Source organism: Pinus tabuliformis, chromosome 1_1 (assembly GCF_031772625.1).
Source record: "Pinus tabuliformis cultivar Carrire ecotype Pingquan chromosome 1_1, CPIR1, whole genome shotgun sequence".
NCBI lineage: Eukaryota > Viridiplantae > Streptophyta > Pinopsida > Pinales > Pinaceae > Pinus > Pinus tabuliformis.
In genome coordinates, this window is record NC_142297.1 from 258,550,106 (window position 1) to 258,569,011 (window position 18,906).

Below are 18,906 nucleotides of genomic sequence, written 5' to 3' on the forward strand. Positions count from 1 at the left end.
AGCTTCTTCCGTGCATCTTTGGTCACATGGAAATATACCGATGACCCAAAAATCCTGAACTGGCCAACATTTGGCCTCTTACCGAAATAAGCCTCCTATGGTATCTTCATCTCAAGTATCAGAAGTGGGCTATGTTTTTGAACATAAACCATTGTGTTGCATGGCTAAACCCATAAGTGTAGTGGTAGACCCTAATCATGCAACATCACCCTCTCTGCCCCTACTATGCTTATGTTCTTCCTCTCGACCACCCCATTCTGCTGAAGGTTATGGGGTGTCGTCAACGCCCGTTTAATCCCTTCCACTGCATGGAAGTTCTTAAACTCATTTGAGACATACTCACCACCATTATAAGTCTGTATAGATTTAACTTTCTTGCCCAAATCTTTCTCCACCAATGCTTTAAACTCACAAAACTTTGTGAAAGTTTGATCCTTTTTCTACATGAAAAATATCCATCATTTTTTAGGAAAGTCATCAAAAAATATAACATAATACATTTTTTTTGTCATGGATGTTTTCAAGAATGGTCCACACACATCTAAATGGACTCTCTCTAGAATAGCCTCTACTCAACTGTCACTGTTGTGAAAGGAATACTTGGTGTATTTTCCCAACATACACCCCTTACATATATCAACTTGCTCTAGCATACCTTTGGGAAGACTGGTAGAGATCTACTACAATATCTTCAAAGCCCCATGATGCAAGTGGCCCAATTGCCTATGTCACAAATTGCCAACGTCTTTGCTCTCGACCCTTTCTGATTTTGTGCTCAAAGTAGCACACTCCTCTACCTCTAGCTTATAGATATTCTTCACCCAAATCCCTATCTTCTTTACTTGACCCACGGCTATGTGTCAAAGAAATACCTTTCCTTTCAATAAAATTACATCATAGCCTCTATCCTTAAGCATGGAAACAAATACCAAGTTCTTCTTCAGCCTAGGCACATACTGTTGGCTTATTAGGGCTTGACCCAGGTTCAGAGATGATTTAGCCAAACAAATCCGGTACTACTGGCCTTTTTGGAAACAGTCCAAAGAGTGTAAACTGAGGTCTCACCCAAAGTAGTATGGGAGGGTACTAGAACCAGGTTTCCACACCCTAGAGATGTCTGATGATTTCAAGTGATTCGCGATTCAATCCAGGGCACATGTCACTACGTGCACTTACCCGTATCTCACAGCCTGAGATGCTGCCTTCGCATAGCCCTATTTAGGGGCCGAACAATGTTATTTGTTATATACCTAGGGGGGATAATATGGGGTACCAAGGGAGGTACCCAAGGTAATAATGTAATAATGGGATGGGCCATAGTATTAAATAAGGTGGTTAACCCATGTCATGTAAGGGACCACAAGTAGTTAATAATAATGTAATGGGCCCATGGTATTACTTGATGGTATGAGGGAACCATGGTAATGACCCATGATATTGTATGTATGAGGCCTATATAGAGGCTAGAGACTCCACACGGAGAGATATGAAGAGAAGTATTATTGTATGAACAAGCATATGGCTTGTGGAGTGTTCTCCTTCCTTAAGGAGTGAATGTATGGTGTTGCCCTACCTTAAGGGTTTTGATAATAAAGAAGAATTTCTATCTATTTTGATCTTGTTATTCTTGGGTTATTTCTATTATCATATATCTTTGGGTCAGATCCACAAAAAGTGGTATCAAAGCTACAACAAGTGGTATCAGAGCACTTTCTTGGGCAAATCGTGGAGAATTTTTATTATCAAAAAAATACCACTTGCAGCGGAAGCGTGGTGGGCCCATAACCCACAGGTCCCAGGATCGAAACCTGGCTCTGATACCACTTGTTGTAGCTCTGATACCACTTGTTGTGGATCTGACCCAAAGATATATGATAATACAAATAACCCAAGAATAACAAGATCAAAATAGATAGAAATTCTTCTTTATTATCAAAACCCTTAAGGTAGGGCAACACCATACATTCACTCCTTAAGGAAGGAGAACACTCCACAAGCCATATGCTTGTTCATACAATAATACTTCTCTTCATATCTCTCCATGTGGAGTCTCTAGCCTCTATATAGGCCTCATACATACAATACCATGGGTCATTACAATGGTTCCCTCATACCATCAACTAATACCATGGGCCTATTACATTATTATTAACTACTTGTGGTCCCTTACATGACATGGGTTAACCACCTTATTTATTACTATGGCCCATCCCATTATTACATTATTACCTTGGGTACCTCCCTTGGTACCCCATATTATCCCCCCTAGGTATATAACATTATTACCCAAGTTGCTACTTGCAGCCCGATATTAGTTGATTAACTTAACTTACTTTTACGCCTTCAATTATACTTCAGAATATTCATAATACAAGTGTGCACAACAAACAAATAGTATAATTGAATAAACAGTATAAGTGCAAGTAATATCAATCATGTAATAACTCAAAACGGGTACACAGAATTGGTAACAAAACTTCTCTTTATTATTTTCTTCCTTCTGTAACTGACTCGATTCTACCCTGTGCACTCAACTACAAGGATCTGTCCACTCAGCTGCGGACTCTACTAGGCCTCTACGCACTCAGTTGCAGAGCCTCTTCCTACTACTATGACCCAAGACACTTAAACTCTTGCTCTATATTTCGCTAACCATCATATTCCATCCCTTCCTTTACTCTTTCTACCTTTACAACTTAGAGCCTCACTCTATTTATATAATCCCATGGTTCGCAGACCATGGGTACACTAACACTACATTCAAAACATAGGGCGAACAACCCTATGAATCTAACATACAATTCACGCTCTGCACCTCGCAATTCGCGGAGCTTTGCAATAATATTACTCAAAATTTGGGCTTTGAGCCCCAAAACATGCTGTGGGGCGATTCCATGCCCAACGGGCCCCCAACACAAACATCAATACTTGTCCTCGAGTCACTCTGTCGGCACAACAATCATGGCGTAGAGTCCCTCCAACTGGTTCTGAACTGTCTCGATGTCCATAGCGCACTGAGCCACTGCTTGTTGAACCTGTTGCAATATCTCTTCTGAAACCTCTGCTTTTGGTGTGTTGTGTTGCATCTGTGCATGCATCCCCTGAATCTGCGTGAGCTTCCCTTCAATATTTGCCGTGATTGTGAAGGCTTTGTCAATCCATGCCTGGACATGCGCTTTGAGGACTGCTTCCTTGTGGCACGCTGCGTCCACCTGCTCCTTTAATGCCTTGGCTTGTTGCATCCTTGCGAGCCGCTGAGTAAGGACTACTGTCTGTGTAGTCCCTCTGATGCTATTGTACTGCTACTGGAGTTCGCATGCCTCTGTTTCCAGCCGCTGGATGTTAGGATCCTCCTGCAATGTCGTGAGGACCTCCAATGCCTATTCCAACATATTCATATAGTCGTGCACTACACCTCCAATATCTTCCATCCCTACTGTAATAGCATTGGCACATTTTTCTCTAATCTCTGGGGGAGTGGAAGGCTATGCCTTCAACCTGAGGTTGGAAATCTGAAGGTTCAGCTCTAACTAAACCTTTGTTGTCTCTTCTCTCGCGTCGCAGACTGCACTTGCCAAACTGTTGATCCGGATTTAAATGGGAATGCAACAAATTACAGAGATAACCATAAATACAGAGATGCGATAACCATAAACACAGAGATGCAGCGGAAATAATGCTTCATTTCATTAATGGAAAATACCGAAATATGCTTACAACTAGAAATGGTAATAAACCAGCTAGGGCGATGGTAGCTTATCTCTGACAAGAGATGTGGTGGCTACATGCCTCTGAACTGTTCTCAAAAACTGTCTTACAATGAGGCTCGAAGGCCTATTTATTGTTGAGAAACAATGGAAAACCCTTCACATCCCGAAACCTAACCCTAGAAGATGAAACGCCAAATTGTGGGCCCCGTTTGGGTAAATTGGTACATCAATTTCCCGGGGTCGTAACTTTGGCATACGATCTCCGTTTGACGCGTACGATAGCTCGTTAGAAATATCTATCCGAGTACTACCACTTTGGGAGGCAACATCGGTCCATGGACCCATGTTGCCCCAGATTCCCAAAAAAACCTCGTTTAGGGCCTCAAAACGGCTCCGAAAGTTCAGGACGTGAAAAACTGCTAAAAATAGTAAACTTTGCTACAATTTAGGAAACTGAAAAAGATAAAAGAGATAGTTGTGGGGGTCCAAATGGGATAGCTGGGTGGCCACCAACATCCACCTGGATCAACTATGGATCTGCACTTCTACCGATAGATTTGTTGTGATAGCTAGCTTTGGTATGCCTTGGCAAGTGTCATCTACCATCTTCACCAAACTTTGGTTCTGTGACACCAACTTGTTGCGCTGCAAGATGAGTCGCTCCATATTGATCTTCTGTTCACTAAGAACTTTGATCGTGCGGTTCTCCTTAGCACGCAACTCTGTTGTGATCCCATCCTAGAGCTGATAGAGTGTTTCCTGGGGAAGGGCAGTGAGATTAAGGCCAATCTGTTTCATCATGCTAACCATCATTCAGTCCATCGCATCCGATGATACTAATGATCCCTCTAGCAACACTATTGTGTTGGCCATCCTGGTGTGCAGCATCTGCTCTACTGCTGAAGTTCTTGTTGCAATGTGGGTAGACAGGGTACCTTCCTGAAGGGGCCACACTTGTAACTCCCGCAACTATGCCTTGAGGGCCCGCAACACACTTTGGTGCTCCGTCACAAACTCTTGGGGTGCTTCACTAGTGACATCATGGACCATTTTGCCGATGTCATGGAGAACACCATCGGTTAAGGTGATTGGGTCAATGACCAACTTCGAAGCCTTGACCTTCTTTCTTGGACCCGATCTCTCTACGATGCGCAGCCATTTGAGTTGTGTGGATGTGGTCCCTGGGCCCATGTGCCCTTCTGCTATTTCAGTGTCCTTTACCTCCTACCGTGAGGACGTTGTTTGGCCCTCCTCTTCCTGTTGTTACAGTTCCGTTTGGGCACATCAAATCCCAACATCTAGATCAGTGTTTTAGAGCTCATAAAACCCTAATTTTAGTTGCTTCATGCCCTAAAAAATTCACCCCTTTGAATGCCTCCTTCCCAGACAGTGTCTTGACTTGAAGACATCCATAAATTGCCTCTAGAGGGACCAGCGCAGTTAAGCTCTTATGAAGGTGCGCTGCAGAGCAGTTAAGTCCACTCCTAGGGTGCTCTATAGAGCACTTAGGCTTCCTTTCACCTACGTTGGGCGAGAATGAGCGAACTTCAGATAGTGTTTGGGGAATATTCTTATCTTTTGCAGTCATCTAGAAGTTTCCTTGTCTTATCAACTCCTATGAGCTCGAAAAGGAATGAGGAATGAGTTAAGGGGCATCCTATCCTCTCATCCCTTCCTCCATTGAGCTAATTCTAAGTATGGAAGGCCATTCAATACCACCATTAATGACAAAACCGCCTTCATCTTCCTATAAATTGACCACCCATCTAAGTGATCAGGGGATGGATTATGTTGAATTGTAAGGAGGTAATGATGTTATGAGACTTGACTTTGGAGCAAATGATGTGATGCCACAATCTTTTCTTGCCTTTGATGTGATGTGGATGAGATCTAAGTTGGATGAATGACTTTGAATCAAACATTGATGGCTGTAATTCCTTCTTCTATCTAATAAAGTGCTTGAACCTTTTTCCATATGTTGTGTTCTTTCATAGTACTTATATGTATGAATTGTTTCTGATTCCTTTCATTTATATTCAATGGATTGTATGCTTTGATCGGTTTTTGTCTTCTGTTGTTTTTACAGGGTACTTCTTAAGCGGATTAGGTATGGGAAGGAGTGACATAATAGATACAAGGGAGATGAGAGGAAAGCATAACTACACGTAGGCCTTCTATCCTCTCTTCTTATCTATTTTTTATAGGAAAAGTCTAAAACATTTTAAACTGTTGTTCTAGGCATAGCTACTTGTCTAGTGAATTAGTACTTATCCGTAGATGCTAAATTCTCCAAAACAAATTGGCGACACCACTGGGGAAACTATCACCTTTCCTAGTAGCTTATTTACCTCCTAAGACATTCTTGTAGACCCTACTTGTGTTCACTGACTGTATTTCATCTCTTTTGCATTGAATTTTGGTCAAAAATTGAGGTTAGATGACTCTTGAGTGGCCTCTCAGAAATCAGTGCAGGCTTGGTCAGGGGGCAGTGCTCTGCAGTGCAACCTTTAGTGATAGAAATTGCTCTGAAGTGTAGTTAGGCCCTCTTTGACCTACACTGATCCTCCTTAGGTCAAATTCCCACCTTTGGAGTGTGTTTTTTCCTACTTTTCTCAGTTTGTTTGCTTCTTGATTGATCAATGAATGTCATGTCTCAGAGAACATATTTTTATCTCCTTTTCCAGCCCTACTTTAATTTGATTAATTAATGTTTCTTTAATGCTTTCTTTGTCATTATCAGTCTATAGTAAAAGTTAGAATATAGTTGATTAATCTTCATTCTAAATAAAGTGTCGCAAAGTCTTCTCTTCCTTCGAATTAGAACTATCGTAAAAGTCTTTGTTCTTATGAGATTGATTGATGGTATGTGCATATTTCCTTCTTGTTCATCATAAAATTAAGGGATTTGAAAAGAAAAATTTGCATCGTTCATATTGTAGTTTGTGAATGCTTGAAAGTAATAGCTAGGGGAATTTCATTAGTTGTGCTCTTTTCTCTTTGTCAAAAATATGATTGCTCTATCCCTACTAGCTAACTATTTTCATTGTTAAATTGAATGGAAAGAATGCTTATCATATTAGTTGCATTTTAGGAATTGCAAACATAAATCATGTGGTGAACCTTGAAAGGAAAATTCTAAATAATATCAACTTAAAATTTATCTGAATTTACCTAATGGAGCATTGTCACCTAACGAAAAACATTTAGTGGTTCTAGGCTAGAGATGTGTTCCGGCATCGTAAAACAAAGTAGTTGTCACTAACTTGTCTACAATACATCCCAAGTGTGATACCTCATTCCACGTACATGAGTATATCATTGCTCATCCATGTACCTTTGGGTATATAATAGGTGTTATAGTACATAAAGTACATGGGAATGCTCTCACTGTGCGGTTTTGCATTAGACAACGCTTATACGGATTGGGCCTCCACGTACTTTTGGGTATATATGGGAAGACAACACTAGGTTGCTATCCATCCTTAGGTAACCGAGTCAGCCACCTTGTACATTGTGATACACCGAACACAAGATTCGACGAGATTTCCTGCTCGTACTTCTTGGATCGCCACGAGGTATTTTGCAGTTCAGAATTGCTTCGTAAACCTTTTGTCTATATTATCCCTTTTTTGTTTTGTTATGTTACTTTGATTAAAATAAATTTAATTGACCATGGATAACATCCTCCACGCTCACTCCTTAGTTGATATTAGGTTGAAACATATGGCGACAAATCCAGAGTCCACTGATCAAGGAATTCCTTTTGATGGGAATCCTAGTCCTTTTCCTCCTTTCAGAAATATTGGTGCTCCTTATATGGCTACATTGTCCCTTCCAGGATTTACCATTGGCTTGCCAGTATGGTTGTTTTCAACCTCCTTGGTTCAAAATGTCGTTATTTCTCCACAATCGAGTACACCTCCAACTAGACAAAATCAACCTCCAGTTGATCCTAAAGTTGACCCTTTGCCTTCTTCCTTGGTTGTTTCTTCCTCCCCTTCTTCCTCTTCACCTGGTGAAAGTATTGGTACTAGTAACCAAGTGGCTAAGAAGAAGAAGAAAGGGAAGAAGAAGAAGAAGCAAATTCAGCAGAGGGGCAACCAAGCAACCATTGCTTTGAATGCAACATCTGATGAGAAACCATCCATCAAGCCTCACAAAGTTCGATATCCATGAAAACTTTGTGCAAGAGACCATATTCTTCGAAATTGTCCTGATATTCCTCAGATCTTAGAAGAATGGTCTTCCCGTTCACATCATCCTGTGTCATCAACTTCTGGAGATCATGCTGGTGACACACCATCAACTAGTGGTAGTAAAGTTCATGGAAAAAAGGGTAAAGTTAAGTTTCCATGTAGGTTATGCAAAGGGAATCACCCCATTCACATTTTTCCCTATTTGGATGAAGCCAAAAAATTGTTGGATAATAGTCTTGCTTCACCACATCGACTTCCATCTGGTTACAAGCGGCTCTACCTTAATCCTTCACTAGTTAATGAATTGACTAACCAAAATCAACTATCGGTCAAACCCACTCTCTCTAAAAGTGAATCCTATGAGTCTATACCCGACCCAAATCAACAGGTCAAGGTAACATTTGACCCGATTTCATCTTCAGTAAATCGTATCTTTCCCGAAGAGAGTGAATATGATGCCACTCAAGTTCTTTTTGTTTCTTCAGATTCAAATGAGCTTGGGGGGAAATCCACCTATTCCATCAAGACAGGAGGAAAATCCTCCCGTTCTCGTAACACAAGGGGTTAATTCTCATGTTTCTATGGTAGCCCCTCCAAATAGTCTGGTCACATCCTTTGATTGGAATTGACTATCAGGATTCCATCTTCCTTCTTATGTGCCTTTCCAGATCATAGTACATGTTTGTAATATGATTATATCTAGCACTATTATAGATGAAGTTGCTTCTGTGAGTATCCTTTCCTCAACTGCTTGGTAAGCGCACAGTTCGCCGCCGCTTGTTCTAGTTACTGAGAATCTGTTGGCTTTTAACAGAGGAACCAGCCAGCCATTAGGGATCCTTCCTCAGTTGTCTATTACTTTCGGATGAAAAATCGTTTATCCGAATGTGATGGTAGTCCTAGGCCCTTTAGATTACAACTGAATTCTATGGCAAGACTATGTCTATGACATGAAAGCTATTGTTTCAACACTCTTTCGAGTGAATTGTTTCTCGCATGAAGGAAGAATTGTCACCATTGACCAACTTTCATTTCCCGGTCCAAATATGGCTTCCAGTCAACCATCTTCCCTAAATGGTCCTTTTGTACCAATGGTATCATCCTCGCCACGGGTTAATTATATGGCAACCTATTCCATACCTACATCAACTGACGATCAATTCAATGATGTTGTAAAACATGTACTAGGGGAATTGGAACCAGATCTCTTCTTCATGACCTCTTATGAGTTGTGATTGAAGCATGAGGGCAGAACTTGGTCTTGTGTCAACCTCATTAAAAAATGAAACAAGGAGTACGAGGATAGTTCCTGGTCTTGTGTCATCCTCGTTAAAAAATGAAACAAGGAATCTGAGCAAAAATTATTGTCTTGTGTCAAGCTCATTAAAAAATGAAACAAGGTCCCAAGTTCCAAGTCGAGTCTTTGATTATATCTCGTAAAATCCCAGTCGAGTCTTTTACTTGATCTTGTAAAAGAACCTTCATTCCATCCACCTGATAGCCATGAGTATTCTACTCTAGTGAATGTAATGAAGCTTGGGGGAAATACATCTAATGGTAAAGTTAAGTTTCCCTGTAGGTTATGTGAAGGGAATCACCCCATTCACCTTTGTCCCTATCTGGACAAAGCCAAAAAGGTGTTGGATAATTGTCGTGCTTCACCACAGTGACTTCCATCTGGTTACAGGAGACTCTCCCTTTCATCATGCTGGGGGCATGTAAACCAATCTCAAGCATAGTTTTTTCATTTTAAGCTTGTGTAAAAATGAAATTGAATCCAAGCATAGTTATTCGTTTCAAGTTTGTGTAAACATGAAATGGAATCCAAGCATAGTTCCCTATGGTTCAATCTTGTCTAAAAAAAGAACCCATTTCCATTTTAATCCTCGTGATTTCCATTCTATCAGCCTCTTTTGTTAGATGAGCCTTGGTTGTTTTCATCCCATCGCCACCATCCCTTTGGCTGAGTATACGCTTTCACTTGGTTGCTTTATCCTTTTTGAGGAATAGTTGCAATGATTGGTCTTATTAGCCAGCCTCTTCACATAAATAAACATGTTTTGAACAGTTCTAACATCACCAGAACCAGTTTCTACTCTAGAAACCACTCGTTCCTCAAAATGGAGTCCTCTTTAAGCTCTTTTCGGACTCTCTAAATATGAAAAGATTGTCGAGCGCTTGTCCTTTCCAGCTCGTTAACAGATTGGAAATGATATCTCTCTTGTATTATTTTATTCTTTTTCGGACTTGAGAGATTAATTTATGAAAAAGAACTTGTGGAGTTTTCTTTTTATACCTTTTCAAACTCTCTAAACATGAAAAGGACCGAGTTATCTTTGCCATTAAACTCGTTAAAACATCAAATAGTGACAAACTTGTCCATCTAGACAAGAGTGAGTTTCACCTTCACTCGACTCGTTAAAACATCAAATAGAAATGGATTAGCCCAAAGGGTGAAATTATACAACAAGCATATGTTATCCTCCTCAAGCTTGATAAAAATAAAGAAGTACTAGTTGGCAATGACTGGGGAAAATGGAAAAAGGGGAAAACCACTTTATGGTAGTAGGTCGCTCTTGAACATGACACTTTCACTTCATCTCCATTACTATTTGGGTTGGGTTATCTTATTTATGGTTATCATACTCATGGTCTATCACACCATCCATCACTTTTGTTTTGGGTCAATGCTGCCAATTCATTCAGACTCTTTGTGTTGGATTATCTGCTTGATGGTTATCATACCTATGGTCTATCAAACCATCCATTACTTTGGTTTTGGGTCAATGCTACATATTTCATTCAGTGACACCGATATGTTCAAGAGAAGTCATCCTTTACAGTACCATAAACCTTAATTTTCATGACCGCCATTTCTGAACCTTGTGTCATTAGTCAAATTCCATCTCTAAAAATCACTACACTTGTTTTTCATCGTTGATGTGGGATACATCAAGGCCCTCCTGCGATGAGTCGCTTCTTGTCGACATCAACTCATTATCCAAGAAGTTGACTTAGAAACACGCATTCAGTACCTTGAAGCTTGCATGCATCAATGGAAAGTTTCTCTCTTCCGCCAATAGGCATACATAAATGGCCTTCGACCGAAATACTTTGTATGGTGTTCGACATCAAATTATCCATTCACACCATGCAGAATGTACTGTAGTACCTTGAGGATCATTATCATTATCGGCGATTTCTCTAGCATCTCTTAATAGCTTACATCATCAGTTGATAATCAGATGGTGTCTTCCCATGTTCAACTTCAGATCACATATTCGCATGGATAGACTCATACTTGAGCGAACGGTTGAATGAGATTGAAAACCCTAGATCTAGTTTCATCCATCTGGGCTGCCATTTCAGGAGTACTAAATCTGTTATGAAACCAGCTCAAGAAAAGATGGAAAAGATAGATCAACGCCTTAGAATTCAGCCTCTTCGAGGGGGCAACCTCATTTACATTACATAAATGAAGAATTCTTGAATGATACAAATGAAAAGACCTCCTTTCTATATATAGGAGTCTAAGGGGTCATAACATAATTAGAGCCGACATAACAATAATAATGTAAGGGCACAATAATAACAATAGTGGGCTTCTATGGGGCACAATAGTAACAATATGGGAACTACATGGGTACATCAATATAATAAGTGGGTTATGCTAATAACAATAAGGGGTTACACTAGTAGTATAGGGGCCTAACATGCCCCTCTCCTTCAAAAAGCGTTGTCCTCAACGCTTGAGTAGTTCTTGATGCTTCTGTATAAAATTCTTGTCCTCCCATGTGGAATATTCAACGGGTAAGTTCTTCCACTTGATGAGATACTATGAAATTGATCGCTTTCGTAGCTGTCGGGTTCTTGTTTCTGTGACTGCTCCATGTTCCAATATGATTTTTCCTTCCTCTTTAATTTCTGGCAATATTGTTTGAATTGGGATCTTTTGCAACTTTTGAATAAGTGGCCATACTTCTTCGTCCTTCTTCCATTCATCCCTTGCTTCATTTATCCAATCTGGTTGGATATATAAATAGCACTGTTAGGATATTCCGACACATAGGAAATAGTTAAGTACAACTTGGTCTAGTATAGAGTTAGGTATAGAGTTAGGTAAAGTGTGTTTCTTTACCTTGTACATTTTGTAACTTACAATCCGACGGTCACGATATGTAATGATTTGACGGTTCATTCTCTCCTTGGTATTACTGACACTTGATCCGTGTCTTGACACCCAATTGGTCCATGATTTCTATTTAAAGCACATGGAAGGTCATTTGTAGGGTAATCTGTCTATGAGAGAAGCTTATGTAAATTTTCATTCTTTTATTAATAAATTGCCTGAAGTGGCCGTGTTGGCTCAGACCGTGGACTGTTTCCCTCTTTGAGGGTTTTAACCACGTCAAAAATATTGGTGTATTGATCTACGATCTGGTTGCGAGCGGTGTCTTTTGGTGTTCTGTCTGAGGAACTTACCCTGTAAATTCCTACATGGTATCAGAGCTATTTGAGGGCCGCGTTCGTTGGTGATCCAAATCTGAAGCCGGTAGAACTACAACCGACTATTGTTTCCTAGATCTACTATTTCTGACTGCTTTCGGGCTGATAGGACTGCTCTGTTGTGTTGGGAGCATCTGTTCCAATGAGGAACCCCTTTCGTTTCACGCGAAAAGGTTTCTGGTAGCCCTAGCTGCGTCATTTTTAAGATCTGGAGGTATATAGTGTTTATTTGCAGTTTACAGTTATTTTCTCTCTGTTTATTTCAGTTTCGGTTTATTTAGTTATTTTTACCGGATCTATACCTTTCATTTCTGCGTATGCTCTTTGCCCTGCGACTCTGTGCGATCTGGGAAAATCAGAAATAGAAAGGAAGGATTTTTCTCATGCGTATGCTCTTTTCCCTGCGCCTTAGTGTGATCTCGAAAAATCAGAAACATTGAGGAAAATATTTAGTTTCCGGCTAAAGCTAATTTTGAGCCGCAAGGTTCATTTTTGAAAATATTTATTTTTTCGGCTAAAGCTAACTTCGAGCCGCAAGGTTCATTTTTTTTTTTATGTCCGTGTTGGTTTTTTTGTTTTTTGTTTTGTAGGGAAAACGAGCCTTATCAAAGCAAGCACGCAACCCAAAGCATCACCCACCCCCTCTCTCTCTCTCTCAAATTTTTTGTATAGCTCAATTGGTTCAAAGCTATTTTAAGAGAGTAGAGGTCCTGGGTTCAAGTCTCCATTTTTTGGGGGTGGATTTTTTTCTGCAAATTCCCGCACTTCGTTGGTGACTTCATCAACTTTTTTTCAAAAAGCCATACCTTCTTCATCCAAAAGCCATTTCCAGAGCCGTTTTCTTTAAACCAGCCTAATTTTTCGAGATCTATCCATTGAAACACTTGGTTTCAGCATCTTTAGCTTCAATTTCCGTTGAAATGGAAAGTCAATACCAAGTTACCCTTGACAGCACCAACTACTTCCAATGGTTATCCTACATTGAGGATTTACTTAGAAGTAAAGGTCTCTACAGAATAGCCTCAGGCCAAGAAAAGAAACCGAAGGATGAAGATAAGGCTATTAAATGGGAAAATAGGCAAGATCAAGCATGTGGATTGATAGGGATGTCTGTTTCTCCAGGTCTTAGATTCCATATTGCAGAACTTGATACTCCTGATGAAGCAATGAAACAAATCAATAAAGCTTTTGGGATTAAAAATGAACTTAGAACCCATCAACTTGAAAATGAGTTGCTTACATTGGACCCTAATATTTTTTCTTGCATTGAAGATTTCTTGTCCAAGTTCAAGACCCTTAGATATCTCTTGGAAGGTGTTAAGGTTAAGAAAGAAGATAGTAACCTTATCTATTCCATTCTTACTAAGTTGGGACCAGCCTACTCTGTGTTTGTTTCCACCTTCCATTCTACAAGAGAAGCCTTCATTTTTTAAGGAACAAACTACAAGTCCCCTTCCTTTGACTCTTTTTGTGATTCTTTAATAAGAGAACAAGAAAAACTCTTACACCTTGGTCTTCTTAATCTTGGAAACTCTTCCAAGAAAGCGTTAGCCGCCCAACAGCAACCAAATTCAAAGAATCTTAAGAAGTCATATCCTAAAAAGAATGGTCCTAAACCAAACAAGGTTCCTAAGCAATCTCAGCCTCAAAATGAAAAATCATTTCAACAAAATGATAAGACAAATAAAAACAAATGGAAGAAGACTGATAGACATTGCAACTTTTGTAATTGAGATGGCCACTTAGAATCCAAATGCTTTAAGAAGATCGAAGCCTTGGAAGCAGCGATGAAGAAACATAACATCCATTTGGAGCATTCTTCAACTTCAACTTCATCTTCAGGAATGGCACTTTCTGCATGTGGTTGTCAATCATCTCGGTCTGGTTATGCATTAAATGTATCTTCTTCTTCTCATTCTCATAAGTGGCTCATTGATTCTGGAGCTTCTTATCACATGGCCAAAAACAAAGCCATGTGTTCTTCTTTAAATGATTGTAACACCAAAAATATATATGTTGGTGATGATAGATCTCTTAGTGTTGTAGGGACTGGAACTGTTCATCTAGACAATGGTCAGTTTAATGATGTATTATGTGTTCCAACCTTATCCTGCAACCTTCTATCCGTGTATCAAATAACTCATTCAGGTGAAGGTAAAATCGTTGAATTTTCACCTCATGACGTTGTAATCAAGGACCTAAGAGATCATAAATAGATTTTAGCTACTGGCATTGCTGATGATTCTACAAGGTTGTATAAGTTTCACAACTTTGGGTCATCAAATCTTCCCTCAGTATTTGTTGCTCATAATGATAAGTAAGCAAACTTTGGCATGAGCGATTTCATCACTTAAACTATCGCTCCCTTCAACATCTATGTAAAGAAAATATCATGACAGGTCTTCCTATGGTATCTTGCAGAGATGGTGTTTGTTCCGTATGTGTACTCGGAAAACATGATCGGGACAGTTTTGAAAAACATGCCTCTTGGCATGCCTTAGCCCCTTTACAGCTTGTGCATAGTGATTTATGTGGTCCAGTTGTTCCATTCTCTAGCTGCAAGTATTTCTTAACTCTCATTAATGATTTCTCCAGGCATACTTCGGTATACTTCTTAAAACTCAAGAGTGAAGTATTGAACACATTTGTGGCCTTCAAGGCCTTTGTTGAAAAACAATCTGGACATCAAATTCTTAAGCTAAGATCTGATAATGGCAGAGAATATGTTAAAAACACATTCATCAACTTTTTCACTGAGAATGGAATTCAAATGCAACATATTGTTCCATATACTCCACAACAAGCAATAAACTGTGAAAATTACATAATAAATCACACTCCTACTAAGGCTTTAAAGAATATCACTCCAGAGGAAGCATGGAGCTCAACCAAACCAGATGTAAGTCACTTTCGTGTTTTTGGAAGTGAAGCGTGGGCCCATATTCCAGATGAAAAGCATAAAGCTTTAGAACCTAAGAGTGAAAAATGTACTTTTGTTGGATATTCTGAAGATGTCAAAGGCTATAGACTTATTCCATTTAAGTCCAAAAATGTTATCATTAGAAGAGATGTAAAATTTGATGAAAATATATCGGCCTGCGAGCCTAGTCCGGTGAATGTGCCACCTCTCCCTATCTCTTCTAATTTTGAAAAAATTTCTTCTTCAGATGATGAAAGTGAGGATGACAATCCTCCCCCACCATCTCAGGATCCTCCTTCAGCTCCTCAGCTCCCAAAATGGGTTCGTGCTACTCGAGATGCAGCAAGTGATCTTGTCGGTGATCCTACAGATCAGCGATGCACACGTTCTCAGTTTGACAGAGCCTCTTCTTTACTGGCTCAAGCTCCAGTAAATTATGATCCTGACACCTTTGCAGAAGCTTTAGGCCATCCAGATTGGGAAGCAACTATGAATGAAGAATATCATTCATTATTGGCAAATGATACATGGGATCTTGTTCCTCTAGCAAAGGGACGAAAACTTGTTAGATGCAAATGGGTTTACAGAACCAAGTATGGACTAGATGGGAATGTTGATAAACATAAAGCTCGTCTTGTTGCTAAAGGTTTTTAACAGGTTGAAGGCATTGAATATGTTAGTTTCAGTCTTTCCAGCATTCCTACAGTGATCAAATATGCTCTTACAAAGTGTTCTCAGAGTGTCAAGGTCAAATTTTGTCATTTCAGTGAGTCTTCAAGCAAAATTTGGTCACTAGGCATTAGGTATAGGGTTTGCCCAAATGTCAGTCCATGTCACCATTCAGCTGAGTTTATCATCATTCGTAGGGTTTTCATTATCATGTCAGTGTCTAAAGAGTCATTTCACATCTTGTTCATGCTTCAGTTGTGCCTTGGCAAGCTTATTTCCTTCTCCTAGGGTTTTGAAGGCAATTTCCCTTGGATGGTCAAATCACCGGAAAAACTTGTTTCCATATGTTCATACACCTTCCCCTATCCTTAAAATACCATATCAAACACTTCCCAACACTCAAATCCCCCAAATTCCTCATTTTTTCACAAACCCTAGTTTCTAGCTACAACGTGGCAATTTTCTAGGTTGGACCTGTGTTTTTCCCTTTTGGACCCCTTCTCCTCACTCAATCTCTAAGATTCCACTTTCCCCTGCTTCCTAACATCCCTCCCTATTTCCAAAAATTTCCCCAAGAATTTAGAAGCCCCCAATCCCCTTCATTTCGCTCCATTTCGACAAAATTCCTTGTTTCACACATCGGGACAAGTTGCACTCAAATGTTGTTTCAGAGCAATAAAAGATGAATTTTGGCAACCTGAGAGAGGTTTTTGTCCATAACACGCCAAAGAAGAAAAACCTCCTTCACTTTTTACACAGGTGTCATGGTTTGAGAGACATGTCAAAAATACCGGCGAGAACGAAGGTGCTCCAAGGACGGGTGGCCAAAGCACAAAAACGAAGGAAAACGCCCGATCCACTCCAAAATTTGGCCAAAGCTTCTTTTACTGAGCATGGTACTTGATTTGGGACTCCCAGCCCAAATTTCAAGAAATTTGGAGAAGATTTTGTCATTTGTGAACTTTTTGTGCAATTTACAGGTTTTGGCCATTGGAGTGGTCTCACCCCCCGCGCGACCACTCGGGAGGACTGCTCAGAATCACAAAAAGTTGACATTTTTGGAAAGTGCATGCAAAAAATAGAATTACCTATACTTGGGGTCAACTTGATTTTGAGATTTGGGCCTCCAAAAGCTCAAAATACATCAAAATTTTGACTTTCTGCCCACTTTTTGAGTTGCAGAAAGTGACCTTGGGCGAATTGACTTTTGAGGGGTCAAATCAACTCCAAATCCAGAAATTCCACTTGGGATGGAAAGTAGACACACATAGATTTCCAATGAGCCATCTTGCACTTGATTTGGACAACTGGAACCCACTCAAAAAGTGCTGCAAAGGGGTGCGACCACTCGAGCTAAAATTGCCAGTTTTGACTTTTCAGGCCTGCAAACTCTGTTTTTTACCTTGGTTGATCATTTGTACTTGTAAATGATGGATGTATGGATAATTTTCATGGCACATTGATATATTTAATCTCTCTTAACCATTCTAGAAGCTTCCTTGATGTAAATAGTGAATATTTAATGCATGGATGAGTTAGCTAAGTTTTAGAGGCAAGTTGTTTTGACTGCCTATTATCTAGTGCTAAGTTTAGAATTAGTTCAAACTTCTCCTAGGAAGCTGAGCTCGACCCCTAGAGGTGGGGAAAGGAGTTAGATGGTCTATATTATGCCTTCTCTTGCTCATTTTCATGGTTGGACTCTTGAGGGAGAAGCTCTATTGTATATTTTACTTGTATCTCTGCAATTTGAGGAACATGAAGGCCAGGGTTTTGCAGACATCATTGTGGATTCTTGTGGATTGTTGTGCTGATGGTGTGTTATCTACATGTTATTGTAAGTGTGTTTATGTGTTCCATCTTTTTCTTTGCTGCTAATTGAACAGATGAAGTGATAAAGTTTGAATTCATGCATGTCATGCTCAGCGTTCAAATTTGTTCAATATCTATGTTTTCCACTGTCTAAAGAGGATTCAAAGTTGTTGTTTGCCCTCTTTAGCTCCTCTTCTATCATTCCTGATCATCCATCTCAGATTAAGGCATCAGCACTCACTCCTACCTTGCCCCAAAGATCCCCCTGCAAAAACTGAGCCCAATCCCCGCACCCTGAATTGCACTCCCTCCAATTGCCACCAAAAACCCCAATCATCTTTAAATCAACCTCCCTTATCAATTTACTAGCCTAATATCTTTGATCCTAATTGGTCATCTCGCTCCATTGAAAATCTACCTTGAGTCTGACTGGAGAGAGCCTTCTCCTTCCTCGTAGGGCTAGCTACGAGGTGTAATGGTTTAATGTTGCCTCGAAGGTTTACCTTCCTCAGCCTAGGGTGAAATCTCAAGCACTAACAGAATACACTGAAACCTTCTCCCCTGTTGCCAAAATGAACTCTATCCACCTTGTTCTTTCCCTTGCTGCCTCGTTCAAATGGGAAGTCCATCAAATGGATGTTAAATCTGCCTTCTTGCATGGGGACTTGCATGAAGAAATCTACATGGAACAACCGATTGGCTTCATAAAAATAGACTCCAGCCTTGTATGTCGGCTTAAGAAATCCCTTTATGGTCTCAAGAAAGATCCTTGAGCTTGGTATGCCAAAATGGATAATTTTCTTTTAGAATCTGGCTTTTCTAGGTGTCATTCTAACAATACTGTCTACACCAAGAAAGTGGGCAAGTCTCTTATCATTATTGTTCTTTATGTTGATGATATTATCGTTACCGGTAGTGATCCCAACCTTATAAACCATGTGAAGTCCATCCTTAAAAAGAAATTTGAAATGACAGACTTAGGACACTTACATTATTTTCTCGGTCTTCAAGTCTTGCAATCCAAGAAGGGTATTTCCATTTTCCCAGTACAAGTATGCCAGTGATATTCTACGCCATTTTCACATGGAAGACTGTA